This window comes from Leptinotarsa decemlineata, unplaced genomic scaffold, assembly GCF_025532065.1.
Source record: "Leptinotarsa decemlineata unplaced genomic scaffold, Ldec_3_MD MMD2_P_RNA_scaffold_7, whole genome shotgun sequence".
Classification (NCBI taxonomy): domain Eukaryota; kingdom Metazoa; phylum Arthropoda; class Insecta; order Coleoptera; family Chrysomelidae; genus Leptinotarsa; species Leptinotarsa decemlineata.
In genome coordinates, this window is record NW_027412534.1 from 460,108 (window position 1) to 485,677 (window position 25,570).

General features: G+C 33.0%; 1 protein-coding gene and 1 pseudogene across 2 annotated transcripts in view; one reads left to right on the forward strand and one right to left on the reverse strand.

Moving 5' to 3' along the window:
* The window catches only part of stan (Protocadherin-like wing polarity protein stan), a 139,521-nt gene that overhangs the window by 15,556 nt on the left and 98,395 nt on the right, over positions 1–25,570 (reverse strand). The gene's annotated exons all lie outside the window — the stretch shown is intronic.
* On the forward strand, positions 4,801–6,185 carry LOC111516904 (MAP/microtubule affinity-regulating kinase 3 pseudogene; annotated as a pseudogene).

Below are 25,570 nucleotides of genomic sequence, written 5' to 3' on the forward strand. Positions count from 1 at the left end.
GCAAATGATTGGGCCACAGATTTGTTTACAGACGAATCCAGATTTGGATTTCATCCAGATTCTCGTCGAGTAAGACTGTGGAGACGACCTGGAAATAATGAACGTTTGAGACACGTCCAGGAAGTCCACACATACAGAGGTGGTACAGTAATGCTATGGGGCGGAATCATGATCGGCGGCAGAACCGATCTCGTTTTTCCAAATCGCTCCCTCACAGCTCGACACTACCTCGACACCATTCTTCTACCTATCGTCCGTCCGTTTTCTGGTGATGTTGGTGAAAACTTACACCTAATGCACGATAATGCTCGTCCACATGTCGGCGTCTAGTGACTGACTGGCTCACCAACGAAGGAGTTGATGTATTGCCATGGCCAGCACAATCACCGGACCTGAATCACATCGAGCATGTGTGGGACATGCTTCAACGAAGAATTACTCCGCATATGGGGAACATTCACACAACGTTTCAATTGAGAGAGCTTTTAATCGCTGAATGGGCAAATGTACCTCAACAAGACATTGACAATCTCATTTTGTCGATGCACGATAGATGTAGGGCCGTAATAAACCAGCGTGGAGGCCATACTTTGTACTGATTCCATTTTTTTTTGTATTATGATTTTTTTTCGGGGTGCCAAAGAAGAGCCATATTTTTTTTAGTTTTGCTTATATGCGCACTCAGTATTTTTGACCATTTAATAAATTTTGTTGTAAGTTACATTCGTTTAATAATCCCCGTCAACTTTTTTTCCCTAAAGCGATCTAAAAAAAATTATTGCCATTTTTAAAAATATCCCTAGACTTTTCCGATGTGTGTATTTACCTAAACTTTGATTTTATGCATTATTCAATAATATACACTAATGAATATCAAAAAATAAAGCAAACTGGATTAAAGAATCATTTCAAATATTGAATTTATTCCACAATCCTCAATCTGTACAACTGCAATTTATCATAAAAAAAAACGATTCCTACACACATACCTCTTTCTGATATAGCTACTAAATTCAAGCGTTATAGGCTCGCTTGGGTAATCTGTTGAATCTTCCAAAACTTGAGAGAAACGTTGAATGAGGTCAAGTACCTACAGGCGAACGATTTGTTCTTGTTTCGTCAATTCGTGATTCGTTACCTGACCCAAAATTTCTTGTTTCGTCAGCTGTACCTTTCTGACCTTTTCCAGGTAATAATTCGTTACCTGACCCAAAATTTCTTGTTTCGTCAGCTGTACCTTTCTGACCTTTTCCAGGTAATAATTCGTTACCTGACCCAAAATTTCTTGTTTCGTCAGCTGTACCTTTCTGACCTTTTCCAGGTAATAATTTATTCCGCATTCGACAACTGGGACTACTAGGGCCATAAAAGTCCGTAAACTTAAATTCTTCTTAATGCTTATTTACAATAATATTATATTAATCAATAATCTACACTAATATTATAAAGAGGAAAGATTTGATTTTATGTTTGAAGAAGGTAAACTTTCCCAATTTCTAGACTTTATTTGGAATCGAATTGTTCAAACCGTATTTAATTATTTTTAAAATAAAAATGAAAAATGCATAATAGAAGTATCTTAATCAATAGCGCAGGTGCAAAGATGAGGTGACGAAACAAGAACACCTTAAGCAGGTATATTTTGCAGTTGACGAAACAAGAATAAAATGGGTCATAACAGGTAAAATTTCCCTAGGTGACGAAACACGAATTGACGAAACAAGAAACTACCAATTCGAACTGATCCAACAAAAGCCTCCGAGGTAATACTATTAATCATATGATAAAATTTAATGAAGTAAAATGAAAAGCATTTGATTTCTTTGCAAAAATATTAATTCATTTTCTTTTATACTTTCAGCAACAGTATTAACTCTAGATAATACTTTCAGTGGATAATACTTGTAGTTGAAATAAAAAACTGTGTCATCAAATTCCATATTTTCGTTCGCCTGTCATTTATTTATATTAATATTCATATATATCTCTAAAACACATTTCAAACACACACAAACTAAACTCGATGAAAAAACGAATTGTTCCCACGAGAACTATCAGCTAAGAAAAAGTTGAAACTCAATGTTGCAAAAACAAGCAGAATGGATCCGATATGACATACATTTTCAATGCCGAATAAACCAATAAATTGTGATATGGGTACTCCATTTTCCTGAGAAAATGAAAGATCAATTAAAATTTTCTGTAACTATCCATTAATTTTTTTAAGAATAAAGCCAGCAAACAAATATACAATAATAAGATCGCTGGAATCCACGAATTAAGCTTAAAAATGGACAATAATCTTTGATTTGATAACTGATATAGTACAAGTTATATCTAAATATGATTTTCTAAATAGAATTTAATGAGCTGTTTTCGAATGCTCATGAACCCTAATAAAATAAATCAATTATGCATTCATGCCACCCACCAAAAATAAGAAATTCAACGTTGCTGGTATATTAGCCATATTGTCATTCAGTCAGCCAGCGCCCTCTCCCTTTGTAGTGTATGCGATAATGTGCTCTTTCTAATGTCAATGGTTTCCACAAACTTCCTATTTTTGTTAAAATAATTTCAAAATGATTGTTGAGCCCAGTTTTGTTAAAGCTGACTCCCGACAATTTAGCAAGATTCGATTTTGAAACGATCGATGAATTTCACTTGAAAAATTTGCAAAACTTTGGTACCGAAATGAAGAATGAAAAATTGAAACGGTAGGTGGAATATTTAGTAGGTCCCTTTTATATATATGACCTTCATTTCAGACTTTTGTCTTTTATCGAAGGATGGAAAGTATCGATTTAATTTTTATTTTAGCTCGGCCAACTGAAGAAAACCGTAGATCTCTTAGAGTTTCGTTTTTTGAAACACTAAAAATCTTTTTGTCTGTTATGGATGATCTGTTTTTACAACTAGGTATAAAACATATTTTAACCATTTTGCTGGTAGTAATGGTAAAATTCAATTCAAAAATAACCTGAAAAAATATTTTTCGGAATGTAATGTAATGACACGGAATATGCAGCAAAATAGGCACCCGCCGAGCCTACCTTTTACAAAAAAAAAACGTTCTTCAATTAGATAATTGTTACAGTTGCATTCATACCGAGTTGACAACAAGAACGACAAAAATGACGTCTGTCAAATTGGATAATCAGATCTGTGATTGGCTATTAAAAACCAATACACTTGGCAACCCCGCTCTAGTCACGATCACTTTTATTGGTCAACAGACACGCGGCAAATTTAAATTCTTGCTTTTCGAATTTTTCATTTTTCTGCTAATATAAAGAGATTTTGGGACCGATTTGGCTTGAAAAGTATAATATACCCCTAACTCGATCAGTCTATAAGCAAACCAGTATCTTTTTCCATAGCATGAAACAAGTCCATTATTATGTATCATTAGTACTATACCTAGATCGCTAATTCAGACCCGACGTTCATTTATTACAACTTATACAACAATTATAATTGACATTGTTGCTTGACTTATTCGCATTATATTTCTTTTTCATTTGTGGGGCTCAAGAATACTCAATCTTTCATAGTTATTTTTACGAGGTCATCCCCTGATCCATCGGTGGGAAGATGATTCGTATTTTTGCTTAGAAAGTTTGAGGAAAGTTCCAAAAACGCGCCGATAAAAATTACAAAAGTTATGAACAATTAAGTGAAAAAAAATGGGGCTTTAGTTTTTTCTTAATATCTCGGAAAATTTCCGAAATTTTAGAAATTTGAAAAAAGATTTGAAAAGATCAATGAATTTGGGTAAAAAAAGTCCCGACTCCCGAAACTGTATCTCGATTATTTATAATTTTTACAGAGCCCTGAAAATAGAGCCAAAAGCGAGTAGTCTGGCTTCCGCGCGCCTCTGACATAAAAACAAAAAAAATTAATTAACCATATTAAATGTAGATATTAAGGAATGAAAAAATTCATGTAATGTTGGGATACATCAATAAACAATAATCCGCAGTCAAAAAAAATTTATCCCAATTTTAATGTTAATTATAAATTTGTTAATTAATAACTTTTTCTGAATTGAAAGTTAATATAAAAATCCCTATAATTATTAAACTAAAACCCTGGTATTTTTTTCCTTTGATGAAGTTATCCTTAATAGGCAAAAAAATAGATTACCGTTGCCAAAATAAAAAAATTGTTATTTTCTATTTTTTTGATTAACAATTGAAAATTATAATTTTATAAAAAATACATTACAATTTTTTTTTAATTTTTATTGTTTCAATGTCTCATGGCTAAAAACTAATTAATAAATTTTTTTTTTATGTTTTACAGCTATTGCTATTAAATTATTATAAACAAATACATTGTTTACAAGTAATTCGAAATTTTTTTTGCATTATGTTAATTGAAAAAAATCATGATTTTTAGAAAAAAAAGGTTTCTTAAAAAAATTTCTTTGTTGCTAAAATCGAGATACAGTTTCGGGAGTCCGGAGTTTTTTTACGTAAATTCATTGATCCTTTTAAACCTTTTTTCAAATTTCCAAAATTTTGAAAATTTTCCGAGATATTAAGAAAAAACTAAAGCCCCATTTTTTTTCACTTAATTGTTTATAACTTTTGTAATTTTTATCGGCGCGTTTTCGAACCCTTCCTTCTTAAACTTTCTAGGCAAATATACGAATCGAATGACACCTTGGTCGTAATTTTTGAACAGGGCAGAATCTATCACCTAGTTTCAGGTACCTGTGCAGATAGGTATCCACTACCTAGTTTCAGGCACCTAAGCAGGTAGTTGGTCGTATATAGCAAGTCGCTTTGGCGATTTTGTTAAGATTTATTCTAGTGCTAGTGCTGCAGTGTACATACCAGTAGAGAAGTTAGTGTTTCTATCATTCATTATATGATCAACGAGTTGTGTGAATGAAATTATTGTTTGTGTATAAGTACAAAATATTTGTTCCATTGTGAAGAGAGGATTGTTGTTCAAGAGAAAGCCGTACACACGAAAGTATAAGTGAATCTCGAAATGAAGTGTATGTGGAGTCTATTTAGGCACTTTTCTTCACTTCGTAGAAGTGAAAGTGGAGACGAATCGAATAAAAAAGGCAAACACTCGATGCAAAAGAAATATGCAAAAAATGGTGGATACAAATTATTCGAGACCATTGGCACGGGAGCCTTCGCAGAAGTCAAACTGGCCATGCACGAACCCAGCGGTAAGAAAGTTGCTATCAAGATCATCAATAAGACTAGACACACGCCTGATTTGATACAGAAATTACATAGAGAAGCTAGAATAATGAGAATGTTAGACCATCCGAACATAGTAAAATTGTTTCAAGTGATTGAAACGAAAAAAACTTTTCGGATTGTTATGGAGTACGTCTCTGGAGGTGACTTATTTGACTATCTTGAAAGCCACGGTAGGATGGAAGAGTCGGAAGCCAGAGCGAAGTTTATACAAATTGTCTCTGCGGTGGAGTACTGCCACGAGAAGGGGATCGTTCACCGGGACTTGAAAGATAGCAACATATTGTTGGATAGCGAAATGAACATAAAAGTTACCGACTTCGGACTATCAAATGAATTCACGCCAGGATACGAATTAAATACATTTTGCGGTAGTCCCCATTTTGCAGCACCCGAAATTTTTCTTCGCATAAAATATGATGGACCCGAAGTGGATGTTTGGTCATTGGGAGTTATATTATTCGTGCTCGTAACGAGAACTTTACCCTTTGACGGTCCAACACTACATGAATTAAGGAAACGAGTGCTTAGTTGCGAATATGAGATCCCTTCTTATGTGAGCACGGAGTGTGGAAATATTTTAAAGACGCTTTTGGTTAGGGATCGTTTCAAACGAGCTAGCTTGGAAATAATCCGGAATGATAAGTGGTTGAATCAGGAATATGAGATGTGTACCTCTTTTTAGAAATATGGAAATTTAAATCCTATGTATAGACCGACCAGGTACAATCTCATTTCGATTTTTCAAGAGGTAAACCTTGCCTGGCGTGTTCGGTGCTGAACCCATTTGGGCCGCAGATAACAGAACTCAAGGTGGTCGACAGTTGAATATTGTTTGTGACAGAATATAAGTCATCTCGCAGACTACAAACGCGGATGGTCTAAAATATTTGCATCAATTTCGAATTGAAGTCAATCGTCATTGTATCTGCTATCTTTCATTATATCATTACAAGTATATCTCGCATTTTCAATTTCTAATAGGTGGAACTTAGTAATAATAACAAAATCATGTGTTGGCTGTCTTGAGAACCATTCATTTAGTAAAGTACTACCATTGCATGTCTTTTCTTTCTATTTTTTCTAGTTTTCAATTGGAAAATAGAAAAAGACCCTACTTTCAGTTATTTAACGTAAAAGTACTGGCATTTTATCAGGATTGTAGCGAGACAGCTGACCTAGTTGTGTTTGTTTATAGCAACAATACTTAGTATGTAGCATGTCAATTAGACCAATGTTTGGGATCGACCATCTCTGATTTTGATGAAAATTGGTCCGTTTTCATTCATCGTATAAGGAAATTCTGTCCAAGGAAGAATGTTAATTTTTTTTAATCAAGATAAGAATTTATTGGTCATCATAATGTTATTTCTTCTAATATGCTGGGATTTCTTGATGTAACCATAATGCATATAGAAATGTGTCCGCAATGTCGACATATAATGGCAAATCATTTATATACAAAATAAACAGAAGAGGACCTAACAGGGACCCTTGGGGAACTCCATGATGCATTTTTTGAGTGTTAAATGTTATGTTTGTTTGAAGGTGATTGACAATGTTTCGTGATGAATTTCACTAGTTCGGACTTCCATTGTCTACTATATAAAATGATTTGAAATCCCTGAAACAAGTAAAAAAGAATAATTAATAAAGAATAGTGGAAAATAACAATTATATTAAGAAACAGTAAACCTGAAATGAAATGATAGTGAAATAACCCACAAGTAGAAATATAATAATTGAATAAATAAAAATTAAAGGAATGAAAAAAGAAAATAATAAAAAAATTAAAAAATGTAGAGATTCCAAGTCACGTTAGTTCACGACGTTTCGATTGTTGGTATCTACAATCGTCTTCGGGTGATGACTGGACTGATTCCTCCGAGAGATGACTATTTTATAGGTCGTTGAAATACTTCCACTTTCTCTACTTTCCATTTTCCGTTTCACTGATTCCGTGACAGATGACCGTTTTGGCGGGAGTTGGTCATTTTTCGTTTGATGATGGGTTTCCATATGTTTCGTATATCTACGCTGGCCTGGCTGAATACGTTGTTGGACAACATTTATGCGGCTTCCTTAAATTTTCTCCTGAACCAATGTTCTCTCTGTGCAAGATCTCAGCTTGGGACCACTCGATGTTGTGTTGTTTTATGATGTTGTTTTTTAATTTTTTTATTATTTTCTTTTTTCATTCCTTTAATTTTTATTTATTCAATTATTATATTTCTACTTGTAGGTTATTTCACTATCATTTCATTTCAGGTTTATTGTTGCTTAATATAATTGTTATTTTCAACTATTCTTTATTAATTATTCTTTTTTACTTGTTTCAGGGATTTCAAATCATTTTATATAGTAGACAATGGAAGTCCGAACTAGTGAAATTCAAATGTTATGTTGTTATGAATAATATATTGTCTCCTACCGGTTAGGAAAAATTGTAACAGTTTTAACGCTAAACCTCTTATTCCGTATTTTTCCAGCTTATTTAGAAGTATGTCGTGGCATACACTATCAAAAGCTTTTGACAAATCACTGGTTAATATTCCTGTGTCTTTATTTTTTGCTCTATTATAAATAATGTCCTATACTACTTGAATTTCAACACAATTTCGATAACTTTTGACAATACCATGGTTATCGTAATGAATCTATAATTATTACATTCATTTTCATCACTTTGTTTGTGGATAAGTGTAACTCTACAAATCTTCAAAAAATCTGGAAACTCATCCTTTGAGAAACATAAATTTATTAAATGTACTATGGGTTTGATCACCTTATTACTAACTACGGTGGTTGCCTTTTATGTTTCGGGATTTGGCAACCCTATTGTTGCAATCATAGTGGCAAAAGTGCTTCGACAATTGGTTTAAACGCATGCAAAAATGTATAGATCTTCTTGGGGAATATTTTGAAAAACAATAAAGTGATTTTCGATTAATAATATTTGTTTTGTTCTCTAATCCCGAAATATAAAAGGCAACCCTCGTATTTTGACCATTGTTGGACTAATATTGTATAGGTCCATACTTTTAGAGTTTTTTAGACAAGAAATGACATTTGAGACTTGTTTCATTTGTTGGTCTTGAGAAAACTGAATCTTTAACAGATATTTTCAGTAGATCTGACCCTGTTCTACTCCTCTGCTGTTAATTTGCTGTTTGTTGTTACATTTTTTTGTTTTTCCACATTTTTTTTCAATTTTCAAGATCAGTTCTCATTTTTTCCAACCTACTATCAAACCAATTTACTTTGATATCTTCATTTCTAATTTTTTTTTAACGAAAAGTCACAACAACTGCATATTTTAATGTGTCACATAAAAATTCTGCTAAAGAGTTTGGATCCTTTGACATATAATATTTATACCACTTTAAATTGTTTATGATACTTCTGAATTCTGCTTTACCCAACTATGCTTCAAAGGTCTCGAAAACTATCATAATTATTAGAAAGAAAGAAAGAATGAAATCTTATTGACCTCAAATTACTATAATGATCTGAGCTAGGCTTTTAAGGGGATACTTAAAGGTACCAAAAGAATATTTTTTTGTTTTTTTCTTTCAAAAACTCGCTTTTTGGCAGAATTTTGAAGTTTTTTTTAATTGTAAAAATCGATGACCGCCATTAAACTCTCGCTGAATGTTTTGTCTACTTCTAATTTACTTCTTTATATGTATACACGGGCAAGCCCAATTCAAATATAAGTAGTACAATGCTATGTAGTACTTGATGCAATACAGTGGATTGAAAGTAAATGATAAGAATAATACAATTTCGAAGTAAGATAAAAAGTAGATTATTTAAGCAGAGAGTATTAGATGGCTAGGTGAAAATTATGGTTTTCAAAGCAGGAAACTGATATATTGAAGATTTGAAGGTTATTTACAGCCGATGTCATAATCAATATCTAAAGGCCTCTTTACCGAAAGGAGACTTTACACTAAAGTCCCCTTTGAAGTAGCTGTTGCCATCATTTGGTTTCATAATTAATATAAAAGTGCCCTTTCCATAAATTATCATTTAAGTAATTTTTAAGACGTTGGTTAACCTGAAAATCATGGATTTTGACAAGATTTGTCATATTTAGCGAGTTTTCCGTTCCGTGTTTGAATAAATGATTATAAAAGTTGAGGTGTTTGGTGTTTTGTGAGGACGATTTATTTGGACGAAAATAGAATTTTGGAAGAGTATTTTAGCGAATCCTTTCAACAATAAATTAGCAATTTATTCTTTGTACTATCACTTTATACCATGGTGGTGATTTATCTATACGATTAATAAACAAGTTTTGGATCGATCTAAAACCTACGCCCAGCACGAATATTGTGACGTGAAATCTAAAAATCAAAAATGCTTGTTATGGACAATAATTTTGATACGGCTGGAAGAGACAATTTAATTTCTGGTAATAACCCAGAAGCGACAACAAGGGGCTAAAAATAGATCATTAAAATATAATTATATTGAATTTAAAATTCAAATGTTGCTGAATAACAAAACTATCACAATAATTATTTTTGACTCTGTTGCCTTGAAATATGTGTGCGCCTTTAAATTGAAAATTACAGGTGAATTTATTATTGTTTCATTCGGTCAATGCCAAAGAAACTTATTTCTTTCCAGAATTCGAAAATTGTATATGTTTTGAACGAAAAAAGAACCCTGTCTCAAAAATTCCTGGATTTTTTAAAATCAATTAAAGGTACTCTAGAAAAAAAATTTGCAAAAAATTAATTGGCGGTCATTGATATTCACAATTTTTAAAATTTTAAAATTCTGCCCAAAAGCGATTTAAAAAAAAATGTTTTTGTACCTTCTTAGACTAATTATATAATAGTTTTCAAGATCGTTGAAGCATAAGTTTAACAAACGGGTAAAAATAGTGGAATTTTCGAAAGTTGCATAACTTTGGGAAAAAAAATTATCATTTTTCCTTGGCCAGAACTTCTTTATATAATAAATGAAAACTTCTAACCAAGTTTCATCCAAATCGAAAGGGGTTGATTCCAATCATTGGTCTACTTGACATGGAATTACTTACCTGAAGGTGTTCATCACCAAAAGTCTCATTAAGGGGTTCTTGAGATATTTCGTAATTGGCAAAACTATGATATACTGTTGTCCGGGTTCGGCTCCTGCTTTGGGGCCATTTTCAAGAACCACTTAGATTCGTACTTACATGATTCGAGGACGAGGTCATAATCTCCCTTGTCCCCAAGTCTCGTTACTAGTTCTATGTTTGCTGTGTTCCATTCTAAGTTCGAACTCTAAGTTCGCACTTAGAGTGGAACACAGCAAACATAGAACTAGTAAAAAGATTTGGGGACAAGGGAGAGTACGACCTCGTCCTCGAGTCATGTAAGTACAAATCTAAGCGATTCTTGAAAATGGTTCCAAAATAGGTAGTCAAGCAAACACAGATAGTTGCAGCAACGCAGGTAAATGGGAACATCCATCACTATAAATTGAGACACAGAGTTTTTATATATATATATATATATATATATATATATATATATATATATATATATATATATATATATATATATGATGAGCTGTTTTCTCGGGTTTCGCTCCGTGTTCTGTGTATTTTCTCCCCATAAGGATTATTTTCACAACGTTTCGGCAAAGTCTCATTTGCCATCTTCTGGTGATGTCTGGTTTTTTCAACTAGACTGTCTAGTTGCTAGACTGCACCGCGCTGATGAGGCCAATAGCCAGAAACACGTGTCCGCGGTTTGCCTCCATATTTTTTGAGTGTCATGTCCACGAATTTCCTCCTTTTGATTTATATCATACACACTCAATAATATCTATATCTCTGTATATATATATATATATATATATATATATATATATATATATATATATATATATATGGAATCTCAGTACCTGTTGGAGATACAGCTTAGGTTAAATTAGGAAAAAGTTGTGTTCTTTAAAGCTCATTTATATGCCGTTTAGAAACTTGAAGAATTTTCATGGCCTGCTGAGATATTTGGGAAAAACGAGAATTTGACAATATCAATTTTATTTTTTTCTGACTTTATTTGAAAAGATATCAAAAAACAAATAACACTTTTTCATTGGCACTTTTAAGGTACTACACGATGGTATTTTTAGATTTTATATCCGACTTTTCTTTTTCAAGAAACCATCATCAACTTTATTTTTTTATATGACCTGAAACAAAAGTACACCCTGTACCTGATTCCATTTTTTATTACGAATTCAACGATGTATCACATGCCATTGTTTTCTTTTTAGTTTAAAGGAAAATTACATTTTTTCTATTTTAAAAAAAATCTTTAAGTAGGCGTTGCAAACAAATGCTTTGACGTAAATACCTGTCACTGAACCTGTCAAATATTATTTAATTACACGATAAAATAGTAATTGTCGTTGTTGTTAGCCTGTTTGTCGAGTTGTTGTTTTTAGAGTTATTGTTACTGTTGTCGTTATTATTGTTTATTGTTGAATAGATAATATTGTGTTATTATCGTCGAATATGCCGGGTGAGCATTATAGCCATGAAGAAAAGTTTGACATGCTAACGTGCTACATTTTGTGCCACAAAAATACTGTAAATACAGCAGCAATGTATCTTAATACATATCCAGAAAGAAAGCAGCCATGTAAGTCCATTTTCTTAGAGCTGGCTCGAAATTTAAAAGAATATGGTTCATTTAAAAAGCCTGTTTTATCTCGAAAAAAGGAATCTTCAGAAGAAGCCCAAAATAATGTTTTACAAGCAGTTGTTGAGAACCCTGAAATATCAACTAGGCAAATCGAAAATAATGTAGGAGTAGCCAAATCCACAGCTCAATTTATTTTGCGTAAAAATAGATATCACCCCTATAAATTTAGGATTTGCCAAGGACTTAAACCAGGGGATTTCGAACGGCGCCGAAATTTTTGCGAATGGTATACACGCGCGTGTGTATACCATATAAATTGACACACAGAGTTCGAAATAGTTAGTCTAGTTGAAAAACTCCAGACATCAACAGAAGATGGCAAATGAGACTTTGCAAAAACGTTGTGAAAAAAACAGCTCATGCTAAAGGTTGCCCCTTTCCTCTCGTGCAGACCTACGACTTTGTAGCTATGTGTAGCACATACCCAATGGAAAAACAACAACTAACCCAGCTAATGCCGCGAAGAGAGTTGAAGTAAAACTATCAGGCACAACGTCTTCGACTTGGAAGATTCGTCGCAAATTATTTCCCACTATAAAACGCAGTAATTTATTTCGTTTGGTCGATCTGACCAACCGTTAATTTCTTTTGTTATTTGATTTATTCTTATTCAATTGTTTTGTGATATGTACAGTCCATCGTCAACGTATCTGAACCATTCTGCTTTTCATCATGTTTTTTTATTATTGTTAAGATTTTCTAATCTATGGTTTGCAGGTGTATTTCGGATATAATGCTAGATAGTAGGGATCCCATCGCTAGTCCATCTGTTTGTTTATAAACTTTTTTTTACATAACTACCTGGACATAACCATAGGATATAACCACAACAAAACACAATTTCAAATGGCAATATACAGGAAACGTACACAAACAAGCTCCACCATACCCGCAAGTTCAAACCATCCACCATCACAAAAAATGGCTCATGGCTGTAATGGTCCTACTTCGTAAGCATTTTTAAGGATCATAAAAGTGTTTTTAATTGTGTAATTTGTATCAGTGGATTCGTCGAAGTGACCTCTTTGCGATGGTGTATGTTTGGTATGGAAGGGAGTTTTTATAGACTATGTAATCCCTTGCCGGTCAACCTTTCAGTGTGGTGCAAAAAACGTATAACAGTTTCATTATCAGCAGCCAAAGAAGATCAAGAATTCGTGCTGCAAAAGAAAAACTCTTATCTTGTCAACTTTTTTCAGACAAATAATAATTTGTTCTTTGTTGGTGATAAACAAAGTGGACAGGACCGGCTTTAATAATATTTTTAATAAAATATAAATTTATTTTGATAAACCTTGAGTAGAGGTAAAAACTAATAAACATGGCAAATTTCAATTTCAAATGCTGCAAACAAAACATATTATGTTTGTATTAAATACATTTCTATATTCCACAAAGCATGTGCCCTAAGAAATAGTCGAAAAGTGAGCTTCATTGAAAATCATAAAGTAATATGCTGTGAAACTGAAAACCTGTCATATAAGGATGAGATCTTGGAAGAAAAGTCATTGTTGGAAGAAAGTGTATTACAATTGACACAGGAACAAGAAGTACAAAACACATATATAGAAAAGTTGAAGAAGGATGCCAAATTTTATATGGACGAAGCTTTAAATAATGAAAAGGAACTGAGTGAGCTGATAGAAAAACAAAAAAAACATATTTCTGAAGCAAAAGAACAAATAAAACAGCTTACAAGTAAATTAGAAGATGTTCGTAATGAAAATTCAAAATTACAGGAAGTTATTGGTGCTGCAAATGGCAAGCAAATGATAAACATTGGGTGTCAGACAAACCTCCCAATCAGGAAACAAATAGCATGTCAAACAGAACAAACACAAACAGAAAAAAAAGCTAGTGCAACACAATCACTTGAAGATGAAGATTTTTCAAAATACAAAGACCAGAGTACCCCAAGCATACGAAACGACATTCCTGTAATAAAGAGCAGGATGTTGATAGTTGCAGGTTCAAATGGGAAGGATTTAGCAAATATTGTATTAAGGCAATCAAATAAGTATGCCGTACAAGCAATAATACAATCAAATGCCCCAGATGATGAACTCATAAAAACAGCTGTATACTATTCTTCTAGCTTCACAAGAAATGACATTGTGCTCATATGGACTAAAATCCTCCATCTTCAACTTATCGAGACATATATCGAGAAACTAATGCATACAAACCCTATAATCATCACTGGACCATACAGATACGACCAAATATATAAAAACCATGGAATATAAATGGAAAACTTAGCATTCGTCAAGGCTGTGTTTAATAGTGCCAATGAACTTGGGCTTGTTTTTGAATGTAATTCTGCACTAAGGAAGACAAATTATCACACAGATGAATTCACTATAAATAGGATTGGAAAGTGGTATCTAATGCAATCTCTACTTCGTCATATAGATAAGCACTTTACTCGGGTTAACAAGTTTATGAAGACATGCTGTGTATCTGTAGAAAAAGAAAATAAAGTAGTTCAAACATAATTTAAATCAGATGCAGAAACAAACAACAAAAAATTTCCAGTGAATTTAGAAAACAATACTATTTCTAGTGATATTTTAGTGATGAACTAAGTGTTGAGGGGACAAACAAACAAACAAATTTTTTATCCCCCAGACTATCACAGCTCAATCTGCAACAAATGTAAGAAAGTTTCTACTAAATAATATAAACGTTAGTAAAGATAGTGTGTGTCATGTAAATGTCCAGGGATTTGTTAACAACTATAGCTCTATCGAGGTTTTTGCTGATGAAAATAAATTGGATTTTTTATGTTTTTCTGAACACTGGATAACAAAAGATTATGGGTTAGTTTATTTGAGAGGCTATAAAGTAGGAGCAATTTATTGTCGGGAGAATCATGAACGAGGGGGTGTACTGATTTTAGTAAAAGAAAACACAAATTGTAATGAACTGGAGTCTATAAAAAAGTTATCTGTAGAGTGTCATGTAGAGATCTGTGCAATTTTCTAACGTAAAAATACAACTAAAGTCACTATCATAACCGCATACAGACCACCAAGTGGGGACCCTCGAGTTTTTTTAAATTGTCTATCGCAGGCATTAGCAATAGCGGAGTGCAGATCTAACTTTACTATATTGTGTGGAGATTTCAAGATAAATTACCTAGCACCAGAAGATAGTAACACTAAACTGCTCAAGTCTTACCAACTTAATATAAACGTTATAGGCCCCACTAGGATTTTTACAAATATAAATGGACACACAAGCCGAACATGCATTGACTACATGACATCTACCTATTCAGATCATTACTATGAATGCAAGTTAAAACAACCAAATATAGCAGACCATCTGTCACATATTCTTACATTTCAGATAAGTAAAAATCACGTTAAGGAAGAAAATAAAAAACAAATAGTTTATAAGCGTCAGTTAAATCCTGAAAATATAAATGAATTCAAAACAAGGCTAAATAGTATAATCTGGTTTCCTCAACTACAGGCTGATTCACGGTGGATGGCACATTAGACGTTTCTGGTGAACCAGACAACGGATCACTTTGAAAATTTAATGGAGGGCATATTCGGACATTCTCTAGACAACTAAAATATTTTCGACAATGCGGTGTTGCCGCTTCTATTAGAAAGCAGTAGCAACTTTGATTTTTCAAATGGAACACTCTGTATATAATATTATTTTTGGAATCTCCAACAATTGCCCGACAACTTTTCTTGATATTTCCCTATACCTATCTGTTACAGTTTTCGAAATAAAAATTAATTTCAATTTTTTTCTTCGAAAATCATGACTTCTAAAAATGCCGATATCTTTTAGTTAAGAAGTACTATGATATCGAAATTTGGTTTGGAGTTAGGTGATACTTGGACACTTCCCACACGTCAGCCTAATCTCCGTTACTTCAATACAGGGTGGTAAAAAAATGCAGTTTTTTCGTTTGCTTGAAAAAGTTGCTGAAATTTGATTATTTTAAATGGAACACCCTGTATATTATTGAAAATTCGGAAAGCTGCTGAAATTTGCTTTCTTTCTATGTATATCATACCTATACCTAACTAGTCAAGTTTCGGACTTATGAACATTTATTTGTGAAAATGTCCCTTCAGAATGGTATTTCCATTCGGTATTTGGTAAGCAGGCCATGATTACTATTTGACAGTAGCGTTGTGACATTCTCCTAATAATATCGACATTTTCGTCACTTCAGAAGTTGCAAATACCTTCAAAACGATGGAACAAAACTATTCAAACGAAGTTCTTATGAATTTGTTTATTATTTTTGGACAGTGTGACAAAATTATCAGCAGAACATGTAGAAAGTTCAATGAAATGTATCCGAATCTACCGCCAATGAACCTCAAGAAATTTATACGAATTCAGAACAATTTCAATGCATTTGGATCAACTTTAAAAGCACCAAGAAACTTGCCTCGACCCGTAACTTTCGAAGACAACCAGATTAATGTCTTAGCATATTTTCACGCATTTCCGAGTCATCGATAAGAAGTGCTGAAGAAGATTTGGGTATAAAATATTCATCGGTTCAAAGAATCTTGCGAAGACATAAAATGCATGATTATAAATTCACCAAAATTCAAGCAATGAAGCCTCAAGATCCTCAACAGAGAGTAGAATATTGTGAAATGTTGTTGACACGCATTCAAGAAAATCCACTTTTTTTAAATAAAATTATTTGGACTGATGAATCGAAATTTTCGAGAGAAGGGATTTTCAATAGAAAAAATCGTCATTATTGGTCCAGTGAAAATCCTCACGTCACAAAAGAAGCCGGATTTCAAGAAAAATTTAGTTTTAATGTCTTCTGCATGTTGATGGACAACAAATTGAGGTACGTGATATACAAGGAGTCATTAACATCCAGAAGCTACCTGAATATTTTGGAGAATACTGTAGACAGTTTCGTGGATAATCTGCCACTCGAAGATTATCGATACTGTTGGTACCAACTAGACGGAGCTCCTGCACATTGCACAAGAGAAGTGAGCGCAGAACTGGATAGACTATTTGACGATCGGTGGATGAGGCGCTTGGGACCATGGAATTGGCCAGCGAGATCACCCGATCTTAATCCATTAGATTTTTATTTGTGGGGAATGTTTAAAGAAAAAGTTTACAAAATACCCGTGCGTTCGAGAGATGAATTGTTAGAAAGGATTGCCCAAACATTTGAAGATTTGGATCCCAATGAAATCAGATCTGCCACCACGAAAGCAGTCAACACCCGCATTTTAAAGTACTTGGAAGTGAACGGCCAGCGATTCGAACATATTTTGAAATATTCCACATGATTGTTTTACTTTTTTATAATTATTCATATCAATATTTCCAATTTCAAGTTTTTTGGTGCTTTTTTAAAGTTTATCCAAACATATTGAAATTGTTCTGAATTCGTATAAATTTTTTGAGGGTCATTGGCGGTAGATTCGGATACATTTCATTGAACTTTCTACATGTTCTGCTGATAATTTTGTCGCACTGTCCAAAAATAATAAACAAATTCATAAGAACTTCGTTTGAATAGTTTTGTTCCATCGTTTTGAAGGTATTTGCAACTTCTGAAGTGACGAAAATGTCGATATTATTAGGAGAATGTCACAACGCTACTGTCAAATAGTAATCATGGCCTGCTTACCAAATACCGAATGGAAATACCATTCTGAAGGGACATTTTCACAAATAAATGTTCATAAGTCCGAAACTTGACTAGTTAGGTATAGGTATGATATACATAGAAAGAAAGCAAATTTCAGCAGCTTTCCGAATTTTCAATAATATACAGGGTGTTCCATTTAAAATAATCAAATTTCAGCAACTTTTTCAAGCAAACGAAAAAACTGTATTTTTTTACCACCCTGTATTGAAGTAACGGAGATTAGGCTGACGTGTGGGAAGTGTCCAAGTATCACCTAACTCCAAACTAAATTTCGATATCATAGTACTTCTTAACTAAAAGATATCGGCATTTTTAGAAGTCATGATTTTCGAAGAAAAAAATTGAAATTAATTTTTATTTCGAAAACGGTAACAGATAGGTATAGGGAAATATCAAGAAAAGTTGTCGGGCAATTGTTGGAGATTCCAAAATGAATAATATTATATACAGAGTGTTCCATTTGAAAAATCAAAGTTGCTACTGCTTTCTAATAGAAGCGGCAACACCGCATTGTCGAAAATATTTTAGTTGGCTAGAGAATGTCCGAATATGCCCTCCATTAAATTTTCAAAGTGATCCGTTGTCTGGTTCACCAGAAACGTCTAATGTGCCATCCACCGTGAATCAGCCTGTATATGATATGAAGATTGATGTCAGCTTTTCATATTTCTTGGAATCTGTTTCCTGGTGTTTTAATGTCTCATGCCCAGAAAGATGTCTCACTGTAAAAAATCATTCTAAATCCTGGGTTACAAATGATATTATCCAGAAGGGAAAAAATTTGAGAGACATGTTTAGAAATATCAAAGCTTCTAAGGAAGCAGATGCCAGAAGTTTAACTTTATATCAAAACAGTTTAAAAGAACATAAAAAAAAACTTGAAAGAGGCTAAAATCAATTATTTCAACAACAAAATTCTGAATGCAGACAATAAGACCAAAGCAACATGGAACATTATAAATAATGAACTAGGAAGGAAGAGTAGATCATCGAACAAAATTATCAGTATTTTAAAAAATGATCAAGAAATCACAGACCTAAATGAAATAACAGAATTGTTTGCTTACAATTTCTCAAATGCTGCCAAATTTGCAACTGAAAAAAACTTTGGTCAAAATATGTCATTGCCTTGTACAGTCTCAAGGAATCACCATATCCTTTCCAAAATGATCCTATAAGCGAATCTGAGGTGCTAAGCACACTAAAAATATTAAAAAATAAAAAGTCTACTGGATTGGATGAGTTGTCAATAGAAACAATAAAAAAATAATCGATGTGGTGATAACCCCTTTGACTTATTTATTTAATCAGTCTTTTTTGCAAGGATACTTTCCCGAAGAATTCAAAAAGACATTAGTAATACCTCTTTTCAAAAAAGGCGATCGCTCGGTAGTAGAAAATTATAGGCAAATCTCTTTGCTCTGCTCACTGTCTAAATTATTTGAAAAAATAGTCGCAAATAGGATTACGCATTATTTGGCAAAAAATAATATACTGTACAAAGATCAACATGGATTCAGAAAGAGTAAATCAATTGAAACTGCAACATATCACTTACTGAATTATATCTACAAAGAAGTGGATTCGAATAATTTTGTAATGTCTTTATTTTTTGATCTAACAAAAGCGTTTGACACAGTGTCTCTTGAATTTCTAGTTGCAAAACTGACCCAACTTAGGTTCCCGAATAACTTGTTACAATGGATTGAATCTTACCTCAAAGGGCGTATCATGACTGTAAAATGTGATAATGTTAGATCAAGGTGCAACGACGTTAAGCTTGGAGTGCCACAGGGGTCAGTGCTTGGACCATTGCTTTTTTTGTTGTATGCAAATGATTTGTCAGAATATCTGAAAGATTGCCACCTTACCATGTTTGCGGATGATACCACTATCACAGTTACAGGGGAAATATTGATGTACTGCTTAGTAAGGTGAAATGCATAATCGATAGTTTTAGCTCCTCATGTCAGCGAAACAGATTAATATTAAACTCCACAAAAACTGTAATAGTAAATTTCTATAATAGGAAAAATAATGTTCCAGATGACCTACAAACTATTGACGAAATAAAGATTAGTAGCGAAATAAAATTTTTACGAACTTACTTGGATGAAAGCTTATCATGGGATCTGCAAATAAAAGATGTCTGCAACAAATTAAACAAGACATTCTTTGCTTTAAGGCAAATGAAATCATGCATGGACACAGCAGGTCTACTAGAAATCTATTTTGCTATGGCATATTCACATATATCCCTCAATATCATAGCATGGGGTTGCAGTAATGAATTCATCAGAGTATTCGTAGCACAAAAGCGCATTGTTAGACTAATTTTCAGCATTGAACACCGGGACAGCTGTAAACCAGTATTCGTTAGGGAAAAATTATTACCAGCTCCCTCCATATACATTCTTAAATGTATAGGATTTGCTAGATCTAACATCCATGAACTAGAAACAAACGCAACGGTGCACAGTTACAACACACGTCATGGTGATGTTTTGCGTATTCCAAGTCATAAGTCAACGAAATATAAAAAGTCCCCTTTGTATAATGCCATAAATCTGTATAATAAATTACCAGAGCAGATCAAACAAATTACCTCTGATAAAGTGTTTCATGGTAGAGTGAAGCAATTGCTGCTGCAAAAATGTTACTATAGTTGTGATGAATTCCTGGAAGATGGTTTCCGTTGAGCAATGATTTTACTTATTTTTTTTCCTCTTACTATTATTTAGTGTTATCTTCGACGCCTGTTCCATATTTTTACTAAGGAATTTATATACGTGTCTTGTCTATATATGTGTGTATGTTTATATATGTGGGTGTGTGTATGTGTGTAAATATGTGTATGTGTGTATATATGCATATATGTATATACACATATATGATAAATGAAATACCTACCTATTTTATTCGTATCACACTGTTATTATGTTCTATATACAGTGTGACCCATTTAAAATGGAACCACCCCTGTAGAATGTGCATTTTTCAATCAATCTCAATTTTTTTTTATTGAAATATTAAGCATGAAAAACTGTATCTTGACACTAACTTTCACAATTTTAGTTTCATTTCCAAGGCACTCTATGGTTATTTTTGTTTCTCAAAAACGGCAAAAGTTTATTAGGCAATTTTTGTTTTCAAATTTGACTACACCACTGGATTCGTAGTCGTTATAAATCAAAACCGTCAAATTTTCATTAAAAAATATTTGTTAACAATGAAGTTACAACAACTTCTATTTTGGAAACAAAGTATTTGTTTGTAATTTTTATTCAGATTATAGACATATTTGAGATCTGACAACACTGTCATCACCAAGTAGAACACCAGTGAATTTGTACAGTGAAAATCCGAAGTCAACAGCTTAATGCGTTCTACAGTTATAACTCCTGAAAATATGGTAATGTGAGAGATTTGTGGTGCAAGCGTTTTGTAATAAAAATCTGACTACGCCACTGGATTTGTGGATAATATTCCCTTAAAATCATTCATTTGAGTGTAGGTTACGAGAAATGTATTCTAGAATAACAGAAAATTAAAAATTCATTTTCAAGTTATGCAGTACTTAGTACATTCTTCCGCATAGCCGCTAAAATCAAATTGATTTAAAGCATGGAAATCATTTATTCAATAATAAAACAGAGAGCAGGACAAAAATTGTTCCCTGTAAATTCTTCATAACTCAGCTAAAACAATCTTTTAGAGGAGATATCAATAATTTGAGGAAGCTGAACTCATTATGCAAAGGTTTTATAATAAATCAACAGTAGGCTGTGATTTTGACAGTTAATCATAAATAAAATAATAGTTGTTAGTTACATGCATTTAATAATGGCTTTGCAATTATCATTAGAAGAAAGAATTGAAATTGTGAGAATTTCTGGGGACAATTATCATAGTGAAAGAGAAGCAGCTAGGATATTTAATCACAGACATCCAAATCGACTTCCCATTGACAGAAGCACCGTCAGTAAAATTAACAAAACATTTAAAGAAACCGGTGCAGTCAGCAAACATATTTTAAAAAACAATCACCGAAGAAGAAATTTAAACGAAGGTGCTGTTTTAGATTATTTTAGAAACCACCCAAACAGAAGTTTACGAGTCGCCAGTTTGGATTTAAACTTACCGAGAGAGACTATTCGACGATGTCTTAAACAAAACAAAATGAGAGCATTTAAACCTAAATTTCTTCACTCTTTAAAGGCAGGTGATGAAGTGAAACGTATGGAATTTTGTTTGTGGGCACAAGGCGAGTACCTGAATACAAGAAATTTTTTAAACTGCATAATGTTTAGTGATGAAGCATCTTTCAGCACCAATGGGGTAGTTTCATCGCAAAATGCTCGGTATTGGGCTACGGAAAATCCGTACTGGATCATAAATTGTAAAGGTCAATATTCCGAAAAAGTTAACGTTTGGTGTGGTATAGTACAAAATAGAATAATATGTCCATATTTTTTTGATGGAAACATAAACGGGCAAAATTTTTTGGAATTTCTAAATAACCAATTATCGGACGAAATAGATGAAATGCCTCTTGCGGAACAAGTAAATTTATATTTTCAGCTCGACGGCTGTTCCGTGCACAATTCGAGGATTGTTAAAGAGTGGCTAAATAACCAGTTTCCAAATCATTGGATAGGACGAGGTAGTGACTTAATTGAATGGCCACCTAGATCGCCTGATCTAACAATATTAGACTTTTTTCTGTGGGGTATTCTGACACAAAAAGTATACAGAACAAGACCAACGAATCGAGCTGAACTCATGCAAAGGATACGACAAGCTTGTGCCGAAATTACAGTTCAACAAATAAGAAATAGTGTAAACAATATTCGGAAGAGATACGATAAATGTATTGAACTTAATGGAGGTTTGGTAGAAGCCACAAAAATTTGAATGTTTAGTTTTAAATCAATGTTTATTTTAGTATCAGTTTTTTCTTAATGGCAATTAATTGTTGAATAAATACTTTGAAACTTGTTTGTATACATTTTGTTTTCATCAGCTATAGAAGAAGGTAGAGTAAGTTCAGAATCTCATAAAATGTGATTTTCCAGGTGCGCTGTTACAAAAGTACTATTATTTATTATTGGGAAACTTCCAAAAAGCTTACAAGTATGACCATTAATACTTCAAGATTCTATCAAGATTTGGTAAAAGCGCAATTGGGAGATCCCATGACATGAGATTCTGAACTTGGTCTACTACTGCGTAACTTGAAAATGAACTTTTAATTTTCTGTTATTCAATTATTCAATTTTTATTTTAATTTTCACTTCTCGTAACCTACACTCAAATGAATGATTTTAAGGAAATATTATCCACAAATCCAGTGGCGTAGTCAGATTTTTATTACAAAACGCTTGCACCACAAATCTCTCACATTACCATATTTTCAGGAGTTATAACTGTAGAACGCATTGAGCTGTTGACTTCGGATTTTCACTGTACAAATTCACTGGTGTTCTACTTGGTGATGACAGTGTTGTCAGATCTCAAATATGTCTATAATCTGAATAAAAATTACAAACAAATACTTTGTTTCCAAAATTGAAGTTGTTGTAACTTCGTTGTTAACAAATATTTTTTAATGAAAATTTGATAGTTTTGATTTATAATGACTACGAATCCAGTGGTGTAGTCAAATTTGAAAACAAAAATTGCCTAATAAACTTTTGCCGTTTTTGACAAACAAAAAAAACCATAGAGTGCCTTGGAAATGAAACTAAAATTGTGAAAGTTAGTGTCAAGATACAGTTTTTCATGCTTAATATTTCAATAAAAAAAAATTGAGATTGATTGAAAAATGCACATTCTACAGGGGTGGTTCCATTTTAAATGGGTCACACTGTATATATATATATATATATATATATATATATATATATATATATATATTAATTTTAAGTTATTGACATACCATATGTACATACTGTACCTCAGTGGCAAATAAATAAATAAAAATAAATAAATAAATAAAATATAACGCATTCATATATAGAATGTTAAGGATACCATTCAGCAATGAAGCCCGAAACAAAGAACGGAAAACCATATACCAAATAGCCGAACGACAACGGATATACCCAAAAAACGATAAATTAGAAAACAGAATCAAACATAAAATACAGAACAAGGATCAAGCCACCCCAACAGACAAAACAACACAATGAAGGACAGCATTTACGTACGTAGGACACCAATCCAAAAAACTAACAGACGTCTTCAAGCAACTGAACATCAACATCACATACAAGCCGAACACGAAAATAACACAAAAAATAAACAACTATGAAAAAGAAGAAGACAAAAACCAAAACGGGATACACAGTATACAATGCTCGGACTGCAACAAATTCTATATCGGCCAAACCAAGAAAAAACTGATCCAAAGGTATAATGAGCACAAAAAGGCATACATAAATCCAATAGTATATAAATCAAACCTTGCAACACACGCCATACAAAACAAACATAATTTCCCCCCACCAGAGAATATAAAACTCATAAAACAAGTCAATGAGGGAAACCGCATGGACATTTGGGAAAACTTAAACATCCATAAATTCAACAGTCATAAATCGCTTATCGAGGAACAAGTACAAATCAAAACACAACAAGATCTAACATTCAATATATTAAACAAATCAATACACACTCCTAGAAACAGTAAACCTAGAAAAAATCTAACACAAAGGATATTACCTGATCCAGAATCCAACTCATCTTTGATTTGCGTAGGTATATTGCCTTTCAAAAATAATTATTCAATGACAGCACGATACTTAATTTTGTTAGTTTTCATAACAACGCTCACAACAACTCACTCAAACGACTGTTACGTAACAACTGTGCATCCAAAATGGCTGAAACTTTGGTAAGTAACTGTCAACAGATGAAAACCGAAATTCACTAGCTTTTTTTTGTGAGTGCTGCCATCTTCATGTTGAGGTCTGAGAGAAGAGAGAATACGGACCTTATATTTATATAAAAATAAATTTATGACCTTATTGAACACCCGGAACTTCTCGAGAGTATTCACTTACATGTAGGTGTGCCAAAAGGACTGATTGACGTTTCCTTCCATCATACAAACTATGGAGTGCACTTGTTCACTTAGAATGTTCAATGAAAAAAACTACATCTAGAGATCACAGGTATAGGCCTGTCAAAAAATTAATTATACACCAAATTCTCAACTTATACGTGTCGTTTATATTATTTTCGCCATTTATCTCTGTTTAATCTAAAACTCTATTTATCTTAGTGCTTTTACTCATTTTCACGAGCTTGAGTTTACTCCAAGTCTTACTTTTGCATTTTGTCTTTTCTTCAAATTTCAAATTGTATATGAATATTTATTATATTTGATGCTTGTACTATTATAAAAATGCTGATCCCGTGCAATGAATAAAAAATAACCTGGCAAAGCTGTTTGTGTTAGTATGACCCGATTTCATGCTTCATACACAGCTAATATTACTATAATCATAATCATAATCTTTATTTCATCCACAAAATTCATACACAAATGTAAATCTTTAGAAATTACTTATATCCTGCAATAAATATATCGGACTAGTCAGCTACATAAGAAAGTAATACAAAAGACAAATGTAAAGTTTTGTTTCACGTATAGTCAGTGGGCATACTTGAAGACTGGCTATAAATCAAATCATCTAAAGGAACAATTCGTTCAGGCCAGTCTCAACACCCTACACAGTAGGTTAATGGACTGACACCTATCAGAAAACAACTACTCCCCTGGCTAATACCACGAAGGGCGTTGGATTATATCCGACAGGTGTCAGTGCAGGATTCTTCACAGAAGTTATTCCTGCATATGCTGTTGGCAATACAACTGCCGCAATAGATTTTCAATTATTGGAACACACTTGCAGACCGGTTTCGGGCTGTTTGGCCACTCGTCAGTGCATGGTAGTGTATAT